This window comes from Sphaerodactylus townsendi, linkage group LG05 (genome assembly GCF_021028975.2).
Source record: "Sphaerodactylus townsendi isolate TG3544 linkage group LG05, MPM_Stown_v2.3, whole genome shotgun sequence".
NCBI classification, from domain to species: Eukaryota; Metazoa; Chordata; class Lepidosauria; order Squamata; family Sphaerodactylidae; genus Sphaerodactylus; species Sphaerodactylus townsendi.
In genome coordinates this window covers 121,536,931-121,552,181 of record NC_059429.1, presented here as the reverse complement: position 1 = coordinate 121,552,181, position 15,251 = coordinate 121,536,931, and positions in this window count along the sequence as shown.

Below are 15,251 nucleotides of genomic sequence, written 5' to 3'. Positions count from 1 at the left end.
AGGCTAGTGATGTACCATTTGAAAACCATCACGGATCCACTGTTGGACCCTCTTGCAATTTGCATACCGAAAGCAAACAGATCGACAGACGATGCTGTTAATATGGCTTTGCACTATATCCTACAGCATCTTGAATCGCCAAAGACCTATGCAAGGGTCCTCTTTGTTGACTTTAGTTCAGCATTCAATACTATCAGACCGGACATTCTTCTAACCAAACTAAATCAGCTAGCAGTACCTGAGCATATTTGTAAGGGGATCACAAGCTTCCTAACAGATAGGAAACAGCAGGTGAAGCTAGGAAAAATTACATCAGACACCTGTAAAATGAGCACAGGGCCCCCCCAAGGCTGTGTACTTTCACCACTTCTCTTCTCTCTGTATACCAATGACTGCATCTCAAATGATCCATCTGTTAAAATACTGAAATTTTGCAGATGATACAACAGTGATTGGTCTCATTCGAGACAACGATGAAACCGCATACAGACGGGAGGTTGAACAACTAGCCTCGTGGTGCCACTGGAACAATCTAGAACTGAACACACTTAAAACCGTAGAAATGGTGGTAGATTTCAGGAGAAACCCTCCCATCCTACCTCCTCTCACAATACTAGACAACACAGTATCAATAGTAGAGACCTTTAAATTTCTAGGCTCCATCATATCTCATGACCTAAAAAGATCACCGAATATCAAAAATGTCATCAAAAAAGAACAACAAAGAATGTTCTTTCTTTGCCAACTCAGGAAGCTCAAACTGCCCAAGGAGCTGCTGATACAGTTCTACAGAGGAATCATTGAGTCTGTCATCTGCACCTCTATAACTGTGTGGTTTGGTTCTGCAACCCAACAAGATCGACACAGACTTCAGAGAATAATCAGAACTGCAGAAAAAACAATTGCTGCTAACCTGCCTTCCATTGAGGCCCTGTATACTGCACGGGTCAAAAAAAGGGCTGTGAAAATATTTACTGACCCCTCGCATCCTGGACATAAACTGTTTCAACTCTTACCCTCTAAACGTCGCTACAGAGCACTGCACACCAAGACAACTAGACATAAGAACAGTTTTTTCCCGAATGCCATCACTCTGTTAAACAAATAATTCCCTCGATAATGTTAAACTATTTATTATATACTTATTATATAATTACTGCACTACTTTTTTCATCATTCCTATTACCCATCTCCTCCCACTTATGACTGTATGACTATAGCCTGTGCTGACATTTTATTTTATTTTATTTTATTTTATTTTATTTTATGATTTTACATTTTATGTTTTCATTACTACTGATTGTTTCCTGATTGCTTACTAGACCTATATGACAATCATTAAGTGCTGTACCTTATGATTCTTGACAAATGTATTTTTCTTTTATGTACACTGAGAGCATATGCACCGGAGACAAATTCCTTGTGTGTCCAATCACACTTGGCCAATAAAGATTCTATTCTATTCTATTCTATTCTATTCTATTCTATTCTATTCTATTCTATTCTATTCTATTCTATTCAGGCTGCAGAGATCATTTCCTCTGGAGAAAATGGATGCTTTGGAGGGTGTTCTTTTTGACACTGTACCCCACTTAGGTTCCTGTCCAGCCCAGGAGCTTTCCTTAAACTTTGCGGGCTCTAGAGTTTGCTCTAGGAAATACACAAAACAAAACAAAAACACAAACAAGAAACCTCTGCTGAGCAAAGGGATTAGAAACCAGGCCAATATTTAGCATTTATATAGTGCTTTCAGTGTTTGGAGAACTTTAGACATGAGATCTTTGCACATCAGCCCTGCGAGGTAGGCTAGTGTTATTATTACATTCCTACTGCATATGAGTAAGGGAGCTGTGGGTGAGGGCAGAGGTGGGATCCAGCAGGTTCTCACAGCTTCCCGAGAGTAGGTTACTAATTATTTGTGTGTGCCGAGAGGGGGTTACTAATTGGTGATTTTGCCACGTGATTTTTGCCTTAGTTACGCCTCTCTTCTCAGCAGTAGCGCGCAGAACTTGAAGCAGTCTAGCAGGAGGTGCACTGGCATGCGTGGCAGCCTGCGCCTGAGTGCATTCGTTTCCCGCCCAAGGACCGGCGCAGTGGCTGTGTCCTTGCCACAGCCCCGCCCAGCAATGCCCCGCCCCCGGAATGCCTGGCCATGCCCCCGTCGTGCCCCGCCCACCCCCATTGGCGCTACGCCACAGTTTGAATCCCACCACCATGGGAACCTGTTACTAAAATTTTTGGATCCCACCGCTGACTGTACCTCACTTAGGTTCCTGTCCAGCCCAGGAGCTTTCCTTAAACTTTGCGGGCTCTAGAGTTTGCTCTAGGAAGCACAGAAACAAAACAAAAACACAAACAAGAAACCTCTGCTGAGCAAAGGGATTAGAAACCAGGCCAATATTTAGCATTTATATAGTGCTTTCAGTGTTTGGAGAACTTTAGACATGTGATCTTTGCACATCAGCCCTGCGAGGTAGGCTAGTGTTATTATTACATTCCTACTGCATATGAATAAGGGAGCTGTGGGTGAGGGTCATTTACTTAAGACCACAGAGTCCTGAATTCATGGCAGAGGTAAGATTTGAAGATCTCAACTTGTTGGTTCTCTTGTCAGATTCTGTTTTCATGTCTCCTTATAATCCTACATGTAAATTGTGTTTTGGTCACCTTTATTTCTGTTGTGTTTCTTCCTGAGGGGGAAAATTGATTGACTGATTGATTTTATTGGATTTCTATACTGCCCATTCCCAGCTAACACCAGGCTCTGGGCAGCTTACAAAGATAAAACATTATATTTTAAGAAAACAGTTTCCATAAATTAATAATATTAAAACCAAGTGTAAAATCTATGGATGGTGAATAACAATGATATCAAAGTAATATCCTGCAATCAATCAATCAATCAATCAATCAATCAATCAATCAATCAATCAATCAATCAATCAATCAATCAATCAATCAATCAACACAGAGGTCACAACAGGGTCACAATAAGCCAGGAAGCAGCATCTGGTCAAATCTGCCCTTCAATGTTTATTGTAAGATAGCTTGTCTTATTCCTTTCTGATGTTTGTGCAAGTATTTAAGGCGAGTTGGAAAATGGGAGAGCCACTTTCAAAATCAATGGTGCTTTCACACTAGTTCACAAGTGCAATACAGAATGTGGAAATGCAAAAAGCGCTTTGATATCATGTGTGAAAACACTCCTGTGATTTGAGGTTTCGAATATCTTCAGGCTGATTATTTCACATTTGAGATCTGAAATGTGCTGGACAGTGCAATCCCAAATAGAGTTATACCCTTTTAAACCCTGCAGGGTATAAACCTGTTTAGGACTATACTGCAGGTAGTTTAGTACAAGGGTCAGGATGTGGAGCTTAGCTATGAGACAATCCAGGTTCAAACTCCATGTCAGCTGTCAAGCTCAGCAGACAGCTTTCTGCACAAACAACTGTTTCTTAACTTGCTCTCCCTTACAGGACTGTTCTTCCTCTGAAGGTCTTAGAAACAGGATGGTAGACAAATAACAATAGTTTACAGAATGCCTTGTGCTGTTCGCTTGTTCTGGATGATTTAGCAGAGAAAGAGTTGAATACACTTCCTCACTATATTTGAGAATCTGGGAAAAATATTTACAGCTTGCAAAAAGTTCTCTGTGTTCTAGTATATTAATATTCTTGGCCTTCTGTCAATTTTCCAGTACATTTTTTCCCCCTTCTAGCAGTGGCTTCATAAAACATTTCCACACCAAACAACGCCAACTGTCTCTTCACTTATATCAACCTCTTCCGTTTCACCCCCCTCTCCAAGCAGGTTGGTCGCAGCTCCTCCTAACCCGTTCTGGTTGGACACTTGGAACTTTTCTAGTAGCAGTTAAACAACAACATGTTAATGTTGTGAATATTTCCCCATGATCTATCAAAGTAGTAAACCCCCCCCCCCTCCCCTTGCATACATGATAATTGAATTAGTGCAGTGGTGGGATCCAAAAATTTTAGTAACAGGTTCCCATGGTGGTGGGATTCAAACTGTGGCGTAGCGCCAATGGGGGTGGGCGGGGCACGACGGGGGCATGGCCAGGCATTCCGGGGGCGGGGCATTGCTGGGCGGGGCTGTGGCAAGGACACAGCCACTGCGCCGGTCCTTGGGCGGGAAACGAATGCACTCAGGCGCAGGCTGCCACGCATGCCAGTGCACCTCCTGCTAGACTGCTTAAAATTCTGCGCGCTACTGCTGAGAAGAGGGGGGTAACTAAGGCAAAAATCATGTGACAAAATCACCAATTAGTAACCCCCTCTTGGCACACACAAATAATTAGTAACCTACTCTCGCGAACCTGAGAGAACCTACTGGATCCCACCTCTGAATTAGTGGTTATAAATGCGGAACAGAAGTTAGCATTTAGCTTCTGTTGCAAGTTGGTGAAGGTATTTGGAAATTACCTGGGGCAAATTCCAGTGTGTTGGTGCTCTGCCTCCCCATGGGCCTGGGACAGCCCGGGTTCAACCCACCAATCCCTTCCCAAGTGGTGTTCTTCCCATCCTCGCAATTTGTCTCCGGGTGCCATTTCCCCCAATATGCTTCTGCATAATAGGCCACCATCTCTTTAAAAACCCCACAAGGCTGTGATGTGGCAGCTCGAAAAGAAAATAATAAAAAAAACCCCAGCAGCACAAAGTTCTGCACTGTATTACTGAATTACTGTTAAACTTTGCTTTGTATTGGGAAAATAAAATAAATAAATATATGAATCTGCATTTCATTCATTAGTTTTATATGCTGAGCTCAGGGAGGCTTCCAGCAACGTTAACAAACAATAAAAAGTTAAAAACATAAATAACCTGGATGCAACCAAGTCAACAATCGAATAATCTACGAATATCCTAGAGGGAAGCAAGGTAGATGGGCAAAGGAGGTTGTCACTCAAAAAAATTACATTGAAATCCTAAGCAGAGTCACTCCCTTGTATATCCATTGTATGTCCATTGAAGTCAAAGCCCCTGAAGACATGAAACGGTCTTATATTGAATCAAACAATTGGTTTGTCAAGGTCAGTACTGCCTACTCAGATGTACAGTAGCCCTCTGGAGTCTTAGGTGGAGGTCTGTCACATCACCTACTGCCTGATCCTTTTAACTGGGTATGTTGGGAATTGAACCTGGGGTCTTCTGCACACAAAGTCATAATCCCTCCCTCACTTACAACAGTGTACTTCTAAGATTTTGTGGGTTTTCTGGGTTGTATGGCTGTGTTCCAGTAGTATCTTCTCCTGACGTTTCACCTGCATCTGGGGCTGGCATCTTCGGGCGATTTCCCACTGGCGATTAATCCTGGGATAGTCACCTGAAATATCCAGGTTTCCTCGCAATCTCCCCACTGCTGAACCGTGGAACACAGATCAGTCCCGTTTCTGGAGCTCCCCCTCCCTTATCACTGGATTTTCCAGGATCTGCTTTTATATGCACCTTTTTGAAAAAAACACTCCAATGGGAGCTAATAGGAGATGTGGGCTACACATTTGAGGGTCCATAACCGTTGTCTTGATTTTCTTCTTCTTCTTCTTCTTCTTCTTCTTCTTCTTCTTCTTCTTCTTCTTCTTCTTCTTCTTCTTCTTCTTCTTCTTCTTCTTCTTCTTCTTCTTCTTCTTCTTCTTCTTCTTCTTCTTCTTCTTCTTCTTCTTCTTCTTCTTCTTCTTCTTCTTCTTCTTCTCCTTCTCCTTCTCCTTCTCCTTCTCCTTCTCCTTCTCCTTCTCCTTCTCCTTCTCCTTCTCCTTCTCCTCCTCCTCCTCCTCCTCCGGTATGATTGCTAACTCTGTGTTGGAAAAATCTCTGGAGATCTTGAGGGTAAAGCCTGAGCAGGGTGGGGTTTGTAGGGGAGAGGGACTTCAGCAGGGTATAATACTATAAAGTCCATTTCCCAAAGCATCCAATTTCTCCAGAGGAACAGACCTCTGCAGTTCCTCCATTGCAGGGGGTTGGACTTGATGGCCCTTAGGGTCTGTCCCAACTCTATGATTCTATGACAACTCTATGATTCTTTGAGGCTGCCCTAAGGCTTCCTGAAGAGTTCATGACAGTGGCAAAATTTAAATTGGGATTCTCTGGCTCATAGTACAGTCCTTTAGCCATTACTTTAAAGATGGTAGATTGCAAAGATCATGCTAGGTTATATTGAATTTGATGTGGCCTTACATTCATATCTGATTCCCAATTTTTCCACCCTAATGTTGTGAACATTGGAATATGTGTAATACGCACACTAATAAATGTTGATACACAATGAAAATGTCACCAAAATGGGGTCAAAAAGCAAAGATATAGACCAGAGAAACCCAACTGGGATTGGGATTCACTCTGTCTGTCTGCCTATCAATCTAACCTGTCTGTCTAATCTCACATTTTTATCCTGCCTTCAGAAAAAAAAATTCTGCTACAATTCCAGTGACATTTATTCTAAACTAGGCCACGGGTATCAAAGGCTGTAAGAAGAGGGTCTCTCACTGACTTTTGAAAGAAAAAGAAGATGCAGAATTTTCTAGCCTCTCTTGGTTAGGTGCCTTTTAGTAAGCACTTGGGGGAGCTCCCGTCTGCCGCCATATGCTTCAACACCTCAGCAAAACAGCATGAATTAAAGATGATTTCAGAAAATTTAACTTCGGATTCAATGGGTTGGAGTCGACCCCTTAATGCTATTCTAAAGTAGTTTTCCGTGTCTCATGCAGCATGCATTTCAAATCGGGAGACAGCGGATTCCCCCCGTTCTTTTTGATGGAAAGCAGGAGGTCGTAGACATTTTAATAGCTTTCCTACTTTACTTTCCAAATATATTATTGCGACACAATAGTTTCTTTGCATGAGAATTGCTTAAATGATTCAAAATGGATCGAAAAGATATATTTCTAAGTTTTAATTTTATGCGCAGAGCGTTAATGAGCAGTGGCCCTCAGAGACTTGCTGTCAGTTTAAAGAATTCATAATAATCGCAACACAGATGTTATTCCATCCAAATCCTTTTAGAGGGAGGAGAACAGTACTTTTCTCCCCTTGGAAGACATCAGAAAGCAACTCATTGTTGAAATTTCATTCTGACTTCACAATAGTATCTAAATATTTCTTGCAAGAATGCAGTCACCTGTTTTCAAACTAAATCCCGAGTCCTTGTAAGTGTAACAACAAACGATAGTGCGGCTTTTTCTTTTTTAAGTTTTGTGCAAGATTTGGCTCCAGTGCAGAGTTTCGGCCACCGTAAGGACTTTCACCTGAACAGCAAGAATTTTTTGGCTTTTTACTGAAGTGGCTCCCCTTGAAATCCAATTTGTATTGGTCTGTAGTTCTCTGGGAGTAGGATTCAGGCGGCGGGGGGGGGGGCATCTTGTGTTGCCACGGAAAACTGGATTCACAAAACCTGTGCTGTATGGAAGGGAAGTCCTTGCAATTGCAGAAACCCCACACTGGATCCAGCCCTGCAGGTATTATTGCAGCTGTTGGTAGAAATGGTTGAATTCCAACCCCTCTTGCTGCAAGCGTTGAACGTCAGAATCTTACCTGAGAGGGAAAATTTATTGTGATGAAGTTATATTATCTTTGGTCATATTTAAGCACCAAACACAGAGATGAGACATATTCAACAGAGATGTTACTAATGTGGATTACAGTTTCTCCTGGAACCTGGGTGGGCGGAGGGTTGAATTTGGTTTCTTTGACACAAATGCAAGTAGTCCCTGATAGAAGCCCTTTGCTTGAGAAGGAGGAGGAGGAGGAGGAGGAGAAGAAGAAGAGGAGGAGGAGGACTTTGGATTTATATCCCCCTTTCTCTCCTGTAAGGAGACTCAAAGGGGCTTACAGTCTCCTTTCCCTTCCCCACAACAAACACCCTGTGAGGTGGGCGGGGCTGAGAGAGATCAGAAGATCTGTGACTAAGGACCAAGGTCGACAGCAAACAATAGCAAACAATACCCCTGTCTGGCTCTAATACAGGATTAAAAACTCCATTTTAATGAAAATATTTAAAACATATGTATCCTTAAACATGCGAACCATACATGTGGTGGACAACAACTATGCGTCTAGAACACAAACACACACATATACACAAGAAGGGAGATCCCTAAACCAATTCACAGGCACCAAGTGTCTATTGTGAGATCATCATATCCTGTGATGGGATCATCATGTTCTTTAGCGTGTACACAGTTCTGAGAAGAAATCATTGGCTGATGGTCAATCTGCGATGGAAGTGGTCACCCAGCCCAAGGTCACCCAGCTGGCATGTGTTGGAGTGCACAAGCTAACCTGGTTCCCCAGATATGCCTCCTTAGCTCAAGTGGCAGAGCGGGGAGTCAAACCCGGTTCTCCAGATTAGAGCGCACCTGCTCTTAACCACTCTTAACCATGAGCATTGTTGAATTCCATAAGGTAGCAAGGCAGCTAATAAATGTTTTGAACAACCAAATTAATAACTAAAATGATGAACTGATGCAAACTGGAGTTGCTCTACACAACGGACTCGTATGAGATTTTCTGCTATTGTATCAGTCCATCCAAATCAGTGTTACCCACTCTTGACTAGCAGTAGCAATCTCTTTTTAGCGCTGTTCTTCCAGAGTGGTTGTGATTGCAGAAAAATTAAATGAGTTTCCAATGAAGGCCTGCCTACTTCCTTACAAACATGCCCAAACACTGTGGTCATTTTCAGAGGCTTCAGCTGCCCAGGGCTTCTGAGATTAGATGAGTAGCAGTCCGGGAGAGGGAACTGCACCCGGTGTGCGTGCACGCCCTATCTCCCTCCTAGCCCCCATCCGCCCCTGGAATGCTCTGTCCCACCCCCGAAATGCCCTGCCTACAGAACACCCCGCCCCCATCATGCCCTGCTCCTGCCATGCCCCTGGAATACCTCTGCAGGGGTGTGCGCCCGGTGAGTCATGCACTTCCTTGCCCCCTTGATGCTACGCCACTGGACTTCTCAGTCATACCTCCAAAGCTCTGGAACTCTTCCCAGGAACATTTATGAGTCCTCTTGTGTTGTCATCTTCTGCAAGCGGGTGAAGACTTTTTGTTTTGTTTTGTTGGCATTCTCTCAATGAGCCTTCCTAATCAATGTTTTAATTCAATCAATCAGTCAATCAACCAAACAAACCTTTATTGGGATATTAACAATAAGCTAGACATGAATATCAAAATAACTACTACCAGAAAGAAAAATATAGTCCAGCATTCCCACTCATTAAGGAGCGCAGCTTAACAACCTGATATTGGAATTTTAGAAGAAGATGAAGAGGAATTTGGATTTTTACCCCACCTTTCTCTCCTCTAAGGAGACTCAAGATGGCTTACAAGCTCCTTTCCCTTCCTCTCCCCACAACAGACACCTTGTGAAGTAGGTGGGACTGAGAGAGTTCTGAGATAACTGTGACTATGGCCCAAGGTCACCCAGCAGGAATGTAGGAGTGCAGAAACACATCTGGTTCACCAGATAAGCCTCAGGTGGAGGAGTTGGGAATTAGACCTGGTTCTTCAGATTAGAATCCACTTGCTCTTAACCACCACACCACACTGGGAAGGGTGGGGTTTGAGGAGGCAAGGGACCTTTTTGGGGTACTGTGCCACACAGTGGACCTTCCGAAGCAGCCATCTTCTCCAGGCAAGCTGATCTCAATAATCTGGAGGCCATGAATATTGCTCTTATCTACTACACCATGCTGGCTACTGATTCTGTCATAGCACCAATGTTATTATTCAGTAGAAAAATTATTTTCTGTTGGTCAGAAAGACCCTCCCTTTTGTCCCACAAGGGGTACAATAACTCTGTCCTAATTGCATTATAAAAAACAGCAATAAAGTAATGAATGACCAACAAACTCTGCAGATTTTAGACTGCGTCCACATAATCCATTGGGCTACATTGGGGTTTTTAGGTTGGTCGAGAATTTCTGCCAGTTTTCTTGCTTTCCACATCACCTGGAGATGGCTCAACTGTGCATCCCAAACTGCCATAAAACAGTCCCTGCTCCCAGCCTCCATGGACTGCACTGTAAAGCTGCTATGCTTTATCAGCACCTCCTCTGGCTGAATCAGTCTGCATTTTGGGATACTTTATGATTCAGTCAGAATATGGTTGCTGTATTTGTAGCTGATCGCTGTCATTCAAGACTTGGTCCTAATTTACCAAATGAATAGGGGTAGGAAAGGAGGTCACGGAGTCATTTTTTTTTAATGATATGGAAAAAGTTATTTTTTATTAGTGTGCGTGAGAGAGGAAGAGAAACGGAGAGCTGCGCTGCACGGGTACAGCGCCCGTCCGCACGTACCTTTTATTTCAAAATCAGGCCTGCTAAGTACACAGTTGAATCCAGATGCAAGCAGTCCCTCTGAACAGGATCTACTTCCTTTTAATACTGAGGTGTTTCTGAGCTTCATTCCAATTTGTGTAATCCTGCCACTGAATTTTTCAGACCTCTGATAAATTTTTTATTATTTGAACTTGTAAATGTAATATTTTGACATGCAGTTAAATATTTAAAGAAATTTGTTCGAGATACTCAAATATAAAATATTCCCTTGCATTTTAGAATGGGGGGGAGGGAGGGGGAGTGTAGAATAATTTGCAAATGTTGGCTGAGGTTGTTTTAAAGAGCGTGCCTTTGACCCCCAGGAAAGACAGTCACCTCAGAAGCTTAATTCTCTCAGATTTATTATGAAGGTTGCTAGGTGTTATTGCTCATGTTCTCTGATCTTGTTGTTTATGTGGATTTTCCAGCATGCCATTAGAAAGATTTGTAGAGCTTAAAGAAAATCAGGCATGAATTGTGAACTTTTGATAGGAGGAGGCTTAAGAAATATGTTTCACAACCTCTGAGGACTCTTGTTTCATAAAAAGGAGTCTTACCAAGGCAATTTATTTTTTTCTTCTCAATCAGCTCTCTGTCTTACCAATAACCTTGTTATCTGCCTAGTGGTCACAGAGTGAGATTTTGTTTGGGGGGAGGCTCCATCTTTGTGTTATCTTGGAGATACTCAAGGAGATGGGGTGAAAGAGAGTGGTAATTAACCTACATAACACTGCTCGTGGCCTTAGCAAATGTGGTTGCCAACCTCCAGGTGAGGTCTAGAGATCTTCTGGAATTTTGACTGATCTCCAGACCACAGAGGTCAGTTTCCCCTGGGGAAAATGGCTGCTTTAGAGGGTGGACTCTAAGGTATAATTATACTCCACTGCAGCTCCTCCAGTGGTGGGATCCAAAAAATTTAGTAACAGGTTCCCATGGTGGTGGGATTCAAACAGTGGCGTAGCGCCAATGGGGCTGGGCGGGGCATTCCGGGTGTGGGGCATTAATAATTTCTCTGTTACTGTAAAAAACTCTTACTGTTAAAAAAAAGTTCCTAATTTCCAGGTGGTATCTTTCTGTCCATAATTTGAACTCATTATAGCAAGTCCTATCGTCTACTGCCAACAGAAACAACTACTTCTCCTCTAATTGACTGCCTGTCAAATACTTAATACTTTCAAATACTTAATTTTGTTTCTAGAAATCAAAAGAAGGATACTTTCCTTAAACAAGGAACTTTACCATAATACTAAAACATGTTTTTAAAACAGCCCAACAGGGAGAATTATCCCGTTTTCTACTTTCGCTAACCAGCCACATAGGAAACAACAGGACTTTATGATTTTTGGACCTAATGGAATTTCTAACAGAAAAGCGGAGCCAATTAGTAACCCCCTCTCGGCACACACAAATAATTAGTAACCCACTCTCGGGAACTGGTGAGAACCTGCTGGATCCCACCTCTGAGCTCCTCCCTTCCCCAAACTCCACCCTCCCCTGGTTCTGCCTCTAAATCTAGGCTAGAGAGAGGCCCATTCTTCATGGGCCAAAAACAGCGCCCTTAGAATAGTAAAAACACCGTTCCGGGGCACTGTTCGCACGGTTGCTGACTCTGCATCGAGGCGGCACCGTGCTCCCCCCCCCCCAACTGGTGGGGAAATGCTGTTTTCCTGCCTCACTTAATGAGTGAGGCTTTTGGGAAACTGGGGATCGGTGGGCAGTGTGGGCATGTCTCCTTGTCCCTGTGGAGCTCTGCAGGGAGAGAAAGTAAGTGTGGGGAAACAAAATGGAGACGCCTCTGCGCAGAGACACCTCCGTGGGCCACAGCGGCTCTGGGACTTCTTGCACCTCAGTGTGCAAATGCCAGTGTGCAACCACTGCGGGGGTCCATGTGGAACGGGCCTTGGCAACTCTACTGCTGCTTGCAGTCACTCAAGAAAGACCAGAGCCATCTCCCCCTCCTGCTAGGTAAACCTACTGGTAAAGATTGTTTTCAGGAGAGGTCACAAAGATTCAAGTAAATGAACCTGTTTAATTTCCCAAAGGTCTCCTTCACTGGTTGGAGGGGGAAATTCTGGGAGGTGTTCCTGGCTTTTATGGAAACATCAGAGAAGGCATGAAAACAGGTTTCTATTGGTCCTGCTGTGTTCCAGTGCTATGATAGTTTCTTTAAGTGATGGTTTGGCCAACAAATTCTGGTTAGTCTACCAAATGCAAGAAAAAATTTATTTGACTTCATGTCTCTTTTTTTTGTAATAACTGTACCGTACTTTTTGGAATTACCTGCAGACCATTAAATAAACATCTTGCTGTAAAAAAAAAATCTATTTTGTGTTTTAATCCCAGATTAACTGCCTGTCCTGCCTCTGAGTCGGTAGAACATCTTTTCTGTATTGGAGTTACCGCTCAACAAACTGTGATTTGTTGTATTTTAACTTGTTTTATGATATGTTTGTATAAAACTCCGTTTTTAAGCTGTTAGCTGCCTTGGGGGCTGTGGTTGAGCTCAAAAGTAGCATATATACGCTTTAAACTAATAAACAATTCTTCTTTCTAGGCTATTTTCCCAGTGGAGGGGTTAGCACTGTGACTGTCGTTTCCACAGGTCTCTGTTTTGTGCATCTACAGGGCTCAGGTTGGCATGTCTTCATTGATGGTGTCCATCCATAATTTGTGAATTCAAATGCCACTTCAAATACAAACTGAGGGTAATCAACTAGCTATAAATCATAATTTGAAATCCACATTTTGCAGCAAGCAACAACTCTTTTGAACTTTTTCAACAAATCTTTTGATTTTTTTCAACAGATTTGTTATATTTTAACGCATTTTATGATATGTTTGTATAAGGCCATGTTTTTAAGTTGTTAGCTGCCTTGGTGGCTGTGGTTGGGCTTAAAAGTAGCATACACGCATTTTAAACAAATAAGCAATGAATTTATGAATTCAAATGCCACATCGAATACAAACTGGGGTTAATCAACTAGCTACAAATCCCAGTTTGAAATCCATGTTTTGCTCCAAGCAACAAATCTTTTGAACTGTCGATATTTAGACAGCACAAGGGACGGGGTTGGCTCAAAGATGATTTTATAAAATATGGTTTATTGTGCAATCCGAACACAGCCTTTATATTTAGGCCCTAGACTTTTATATCTTTTATCTCCATCTTCCTTGAGACATTTTCTCCTCTTCTGGCATTTGCAATTAGCCAAGCACATTTCAAATATATTTATATATACACACACATACTCACGCACAAGATATTTATGAAATAAGAAATAGATTAGAAGACAGGCTTCGTCTCTTTTTAACACTGGAACAGGTTTTCCAAGCAGACAGTTTCTTGAACCTTTGCTATCATGACTACATCGGTTAATTGGAGCCAGTCTGCAAACCCAGCCAGCATCTTATTATTTCAAGCAATTAGTAACAACACCTGGAGAAAGCTGTCGCGTCTTGGAGGGGGAAAAAATTTCTTTCCTATGATGGCTTCTTGTGCCTTACTTGATAAGCTGACGCTTCAGGGTCAGCTGGATGGAATCAGGCTGACTTTCCCCTGTGGCTTTGAAAGCAGCCCCGGCACATGGGCTCATTTGGCTGTTTCAAGTGGTCCATTATACTGAGAAGAAGAAGAGATTAGATTTATATCCCGCCTTTCTCTCCTGTAAGGAGCCCCAGAGTGGCTCACAAACTCCTCTCCCTTCCTCTCCTCACAACAGACACCCTGAGTAAGTGGGGCTGAGATAGCTATGAGAGAACTGGATCCAAGGTCACCCAGCAGGCTTCATGTGGTGGAGCAGGGAAACAAATCTGGTTCACCAGATAAGAGTTCGCTGCTTGCTGCTTCGCCCCTGAGTGGCGGAGGCTTATCTGGTGAACCAGATGTGTTTCCGCACTCCTACATTCCTGCTGGGTGACCTTGGGCTAGTCACAGTTCTTTGGAACTCTCTTAGCCTCACCTGCCAGGACTACAATTCCCAGCATGCATCGGCTCCCACCTTTTTCCAACAAGAGCGGAAAACAAACTGAGAAGCTACATCCCACCGGAGCCTCATGGCCAATGAGAGGCCAGAGACTGGGCGGGGGGAGAAAGCTGATGGGTTGTTGTTGAGTTCAGAAATAAAATTACTGGAACTGAGGACACAAATCCTCAGTTCCAGCACCCTGTATTTAGGCAAATCAATAAAGTTCTTTTCTTTAAGTTAACTGCATTATAGTGTGTTCAGCCTTACATCACCTGCCTCACCAGGTGTCTGTTGTGAGGAGAGGAAGGGAAAGGAGCTTGTAAGCCACTTTGAGTCTCCTTGCAGGAGAGAAAGGTGGGGTATAAACAGTGGTGGGATTCAAATAATTTAACAGCTGGTTCCAGTGGTGGGATTCAAAAAAATTAACAACTGGTTGTTTACAAGCACCATTTTAACAACCGGTTCTGCCAAAGTGGTGCGAACCTGCTGAATCCTGCCGCTGGATATAAATCCAAACTCCTCCTCTTCTCTTCTATACCAACTCCCTCAGACAGTGTAGGGCACTCTAAAATAGCCCTATTGGAATCAATTTGTTTCCATGTTTGTACTGGGCGTTTCTCAGTTGTTAGTAGACCAGATTTCTGAGGAGGGGGAAGCACCGGAAGGAGCTGCTGAGGGCAAAAGGTGAGCACACAGTAGCCAATTTCACCTTGGGAAATTCCTGCGGGTTTGGGAGTGGGGCTTGGGAAGAGTGGTTAGGGGAGGGAAGGGACATTAGCAGAGTGTAATGCCACAGAAACAATCCTTCAAAGTACCCATTTCCCCCCTTAGGAGATCTGATCTCTGGGCCTTTCCCCACTTACCTTAAGCCCTGCACTACTCTCCTCAAGTAGCGCGGGGTCCCAGGGCACTCCCCACGACAGGGGCAGCAACAGCGCAGCTGCACTGGAGTAGCTGCC